Source organism: Hibiscus syriacus, unplaced genomic scaffold (assembly GCF_006381635.1).
Source record: "Hibiscus syriacus cultivar Baekdansim isolate YM2019G1 unplaced genomic scaffold, ASM638163v2 tig00110684_pilon, whole genome shotgun sequence".
Classification (NCBI taxonomy): Eukaryota; Viridiplantae; Streptophyta; class Magnoliopsida; order Malvales; family Malvaceae; genus Hibiscus; species Hibiscus syriacus.
In genome coordinates this window covers 1,878,406-1,884,697 of record NW_024062824.1, presented here as the reverse complement: position 1 = coordinate 1,884,697, position 6,292 = coordinate 1,878,406, and positions in this window count along the sequence as shown.

The window sequence follows — 6,292 nt, the reverse complement described above, 5'->3', positions numbered from 1 at the left end:
GACTAGTTTAACTAGAAACATTATTTCTATTTCTTGTTTGGACAAGATTGGTTTTGAGATAATTATAAAGAATAACTGTTGTTCGTTTTATCTCGATAGTGTTTTCTATTGTTCGACACAATTAGTTAAAGGTCTTTATATTTTGGATCAGGATAATAATATTTATAACATAAACACAAAAAGATAAAAGACAATTGACTGAAATCAGACTTATCTTTGGCATTGTCGTTTAGGCCATATAAGTGAGAAACACATATCAAAGCTCCATAAAGATGGATTCTTAGATTCATTTTTTTTCGAACAGTATGATATATGTGAATCCTGCTTGTTGGGAAAAAATGACTAAGGCTCCCTTTAATAATAAAGGTGAATGAGCAAGTGATTTATTGGGATTAATACATAGTGATGTATGTGGGCCAATGAATACGAAAGCCAGATGTGGATTCCAATACTTCATTACATTCACTGATGACTTCAGTCGGTATGGGTATATTTACCTTATTCTTCATAAATCTGAAGCACATGAAAAATTTAAGTAATTCAAAAATGAAGTACATAATTAATTAGGTAAGTGTATTAAGGCACTTTGATCAGATCGAGGTGGATAATACTTAAGCATAGAATTTGATGAACTCCTGAAAGAGTGTGGAATTGTCTCACAACTTACACCACCTGATACACCACATTGGAATGGGGTTTTTAAGAGGAGGAATCAAACACTGTTAGACATGGTTCGATCGATGATGAGTCACAGTGATCTTCTAACTTCTTTCTTGGGACATGCACTCAAAATAGATACTTTCACTCTAAATAATGCTCCATCTAAACTAGTTCAAAAGACACCATATGAGATATGGACTGACAAGCGTCCTAGTATGTTTTTTATAAAGATTTGGGTTTGTAAAGCTTATGTCAAACATCATATGTCTACAAAACTCGAACCTAAATCTCATAAGTGTATCTTTGTTGGATATCCTAAAGAATCTAAAGGATATTATTTCTTCAACCCTAGAGAGAACAACGTGTTATAGCTCTACATGAGTTTTCATCGAAAGAGAATTTCTCTCAAAGAAAGGCAAGAGAAGAAATATTGAACTTGGAGAAGTTCAAGAAAAAAATATCCCTAAACTAGAGGTTGAACATGTTCCAAAAGTAACTGAGGAACAATAAATAGATTTGTAAACACAATCACTACGGAGATCAACAAGAGAACACCGTACCTAATAGATATAGATTTCTCGTTACCACATATGGAGACGTTCTTATGATGGATCAAAATGAGCCTATAACTTATCAATAGACAGTGTCGAGCCCAAACTCTTAGAAATAGCTTGAAACCATGAGATTTGAGATGGATTCCATGTATACAAATCAAGTATAGACTTTTGATTGAACCACCGGAAGGGGCCAAACCTATAGGGTGTAAATGATTTTTTAAAAAGAAAATTGACATGGATGGTAATGTACAAATATACAAGGGGTGATTGGTTGCTAAAGGCTTTCGACAAGTTCATGGTATAGACTATGACGAAACTTTATCCCCTGTACCTATGTTTAAGTCCATTTGCATCTTGCTTCTAGTAGCTGCATTCAATGATTATGAGATCTGTAAAATGGATATCAAAACCACTTTCCTTAATGAAAATCTTGAAAAGGATGTGTGTATGACAGAACTAGAAGGTTTTGTCACTCCTGGAAATATTGGAAAGGTTTGCAAGCTACAAAAATCCATTTATGGACTAATGTAGCTTTTCGAAGCTAAAATCTTCATTTGAATGAATCAATCAAAGAGTTTGGTTTTATCAAAAATGAAGACGACCCACGTGTTTACTAAAAGGCTAGTGGGAGCATTGTTTTTTCCTAATCTTGTATGTAGATGACATATTCGTCATTGGAAATGATATACCTACGTTACAATCTGTTAAGATTTGGTTAGAAAGTTTATTTTATATGAAATATTTGGGTGACGCATCTTATATCCTAGGAGTTAAAATATATAGAGATAGACCAAGACAACTCCTAGGTCTAAGTCAAAGTACATACATAGATAAAGTGATGAAAAGGGTCAATATGGAAGAATCCAAGAAAAGGGTTTATGCCTATTAGACATGGTATATCATAGTGGAAGGAAATGTTTCCTTTAACTCTACAAGATAGAGAACGAATGAAGAAGACCCATATGCTTCGGCTATTGGTTATATCATATATGCCATGATATGTACTGACCCAGATGCATCATATGCTTTAAGCATGACGAGTCTGTATCAGGTAAATCATGGTGAAAGTCATTGGGTTGCAGTTAAAAATATCCTTAAGTACTTAAAAAGAACAAAGGATACATTTCTTGTGTATGTGAGTGAAGAAAAGTTTACTGTAAAAGGTTACACTGACGCTAGCTTCCAAACTGACAAGGAAGACTCACGATCACAATAACGTTTTATGTTTTGTCTTAATAGAGATGCTGTGAGCAGGAAAAGTTCAAAGCAAGACATAGTAGTTAATTCTACAATAGAGGCTGAATACATTGCAACCAGTGAAACTACTAAAGAGGTTGTTTGGATCAAGAAGTACATAACTGAACTAAGGTTTGTTCTCAATATATCAGATGATATAGAACGTCGTTCTGACAACAATGGAGCCATTGCACAAGCAAAGGAACCCATATATCATCAACAATCCAAACATATTTCGAGGATCTTTCATCTCATTCAAGGGATCATAGATCAATAAAATGCGGAGATATGCAGAGTACACAAGATGATAACATTGTCGATCCCCTAATGAAGGCTCTAGCACAACAGAAATATGATCGTCACACTAAGTCACACGGTATTAGATATGACTTCTTGTAATTTAGGTGACAATGACATATTACTAGATGTCACTAATTGTTTGTAATATTAGAATGGTTCTAATAATTACTACAAATGTTATAGGAACCTACAGGGTCACACGCAGGGTTGAAATGAGCAGATGTTAAACATTTTGTAATTTTACAATCTAATTATACATTAATGTAAATGCATATAATTAAAGTTAGTATATATTTGATATATATGTAAATTTAATAATACTAAATATATATATGGATATTAAAGAAAATATTTGATATATATTATTATTATATTTCTTTTCGTAAATATAATATTCAGAATAACCATTTAATACGAAATAAAGCTAAGGGTTAGGATTTCTTTGCCGCATAAAAGTATTATAACAGTCTTGCATTCATTCCAATCTCTTTGATATTTTTCTCAAAATAGTTTTGGGAAAAAACTTCTCACAACCGGGTGAACTGCGTAGAGGCCGAGATGATTTTGTGGAGGCTTTGGATTCGAGTTGTTTATGACTACATAGACAAATTGTTGTTTTCCCAGGAACCTGAGGACAATTTCATATTTCTTCATCCCGATTTTGTTTTTATCGTACATGGATATCTGATTATATCATTGAGTTTATTTTCGTTGCGCGGTGGGGTGCACCGATAGCCCTAACCCAAAGAAGAACCTATGTTAGAGAAACTAGACCCATACTTTATATACTTCTTTAAGGGTTGGTATAAACGAACTTGGACCCACTATCTATAAAGAGATAAGAACTACAAGTATCAAGGTGAGAAAGATAGAGGTGACGCCACAAGTATAGAATACTTTATAAGTTGATATAGTTCTAAAAGGAACTTAAAGAGAGAAAACCTCACAAGCGTATTGATATGAAAAAAATGTATGTCTTACAAATGCCAAGGCATTGGCTTTTATAGATTTCCAAAGGACATGGCTGAATGGTGAAAATCTATTTGGCTAGGATGAACCCTTTGGAAGGTACATGTTCATTTAATGAAAAAGATGTCCCTAAGCCTAAAATAAATTAATAAAATCGGTATTTTAGGTAGCTAAATAGGTAGGTGGTGTAGCTAGCTAGGAAACTGAGGTAGGTGGTATAGCTAGCTAGGAACTGAGGTAGCTAGCTAGTTAGCTAAGGTAGACACTTAGGTAGGTAGTCAGGTAGTTTATGTACCTAGTGTCACTTCCAGTGCTCCAGTTCTCATCCAGGTAGTCTAGCTTCACTTGTCACCTCCCTAGACTTTACCTTAATTACAGCTAGATTCAACTCTCATTCAGCTCATTCAACTACTTTTTTAACTCCACTAATATCCTTTGAGATAAGTGAGTTATCGTATCACCTTGTAAGCTAACTTTGACCTGACATGCTTGTTATTTAGCTCCACCAAGATGCTATATGATGCCTCACCAATGTGTTTGCCTATGTGAACCATGAAAACAATCAAATAAGTGATGTGTAAGCTAGAACTAATCCAAATACATGATGTCACGTATGTGAATCACGCAAATGAGCTAAGATAAGCTAAGGATGAATGCATGAGCTAGCATAAACATGATATAAGCTAAGTATAAATGTATATAAGTTATGTAATATTATAAAATCATAGAATAAGTTATAAGTGGATGTGAAACGTAACATATGCATGGCTATCATAAAATATGACATTCATAAATGATAAATGTGAACATATAATAATAATATCCTAGGAAATGATATGTAATCATAGTATATCTATGAAGGACATGAAGGACATTATAAACTAATCATAGTTTGATATGATTAACATATGAATGCATGCTCATAATAGAATATGATGTATAAATAAGATAGTGTAAGAGGAAGTATGGAATAACTCCTTAGAATCAACTCGGAAGATCTTCAATGATGTGAGCAAGTACTAGAGAAAATTGGTGCTAGGCTGGATCACCTCAGATCTGCCTCAAAACCCAAATTCAGACCCAATAACTTATGCTCAACCAACTCAGACTAACTAATTGGAGTTCGACACTTACGTCCATACGTAATTTCATACGGAGCCATCTTAATATTGGCATGAAACTGTTATTGTAAGCAAACTCGACCAATGGTAAAAACTCTTCCAAACAACTTTTATAATCGATAACACAACCTCTCAACATGTTATTGAGAATCTAAATGGCTCACTCTGATTGGCCATCATTATTTTGTGGAAATTAAAAAGTATTAAAATTCAACCGAGTACCGAGTGCCCTGTGCATAGCCTTCCAAAATTTTGAGGTGACCTGAGATCACGATCTGAAATGATGGACAATGGCACCCCATGCAAATATAAAATCTCAATAATATAAAGTCATGCCAACTTATTCATAGAGTAATCATTCCAAACCAAAATAAAATAAGTGAATTTGGTAAGATGATAAACGATAACATATAGAGTCCTTATTAGACGGAGTTAATGGAAAACCTGAAACAAAGTCCATAGTCACACATTCCCATTTCCATTGTGGAATCGCGATGTGCTAAAGCAACCAAGATGGAAATTGATGCTCTATTTTCACCTTCTGACAAGTCAAACACCGAGACACATAATCGAAGATATCCCTTTTAAGACCCTTCCACCAATATCTTTCTTGAAGGTTCATATACATCGTGTCACCACCAAGATGCATAAACTATAAACTATCATGAGCCACACGAAGAATGACTTGCTTCAACCCAGAATTCCTTAGAATACGGTATCGACCTTTGAAACACAAAACACTATCCTGGTCAACTGCAAAGTCTTATGAAGTGGGTTCACTATTAAGGTAGAGACCACAGAATCTGAAAGTGGCATTCACCCCCATTGAGTGAATGCACTGCACTTCCACTAGTAAAATCCAACCCAAAATGACATACAAATTGGCATACAAATTCAATTTTTGATACAATCCGAATAAAAAGGATTACATAATCAGAGACTTTGAAGCACATAATTTGATTCCGTTAATTCCATACAATCACATATTCTATATGAATATCACATAATCCGATTATGACATATCATCATGCATCACATAGTATTCTTATAAATTATATTAAACACATTCAATTTCACATTAAACATGATTTCAAGTAATTTACCAAACAACCAAGAAAACAAGCAATTATTCAAACAAATGAGCAAAAAATAGAGACACACCTCGATAAATAGCTAACAACGATGATAATGTTTCCCATGATCAACCCGAATAGTGGATCGATCCAAGTTAGTACCTATGATAAATATTTAATAATTATTAAATTATTCTATATCAATGATGGAATCAAACATACTAAAGATTATGAATTAGAACTCACGGTCAACACTCACTACACAAGTCGATTTGAAATATATGGGTAACGATGGAGGCGACAGTAACTCAATTCATGCTTCCATTTCACCTGCAAAAATTATGAGGATAAATTTTAGTTTCCTCACATTAAATTT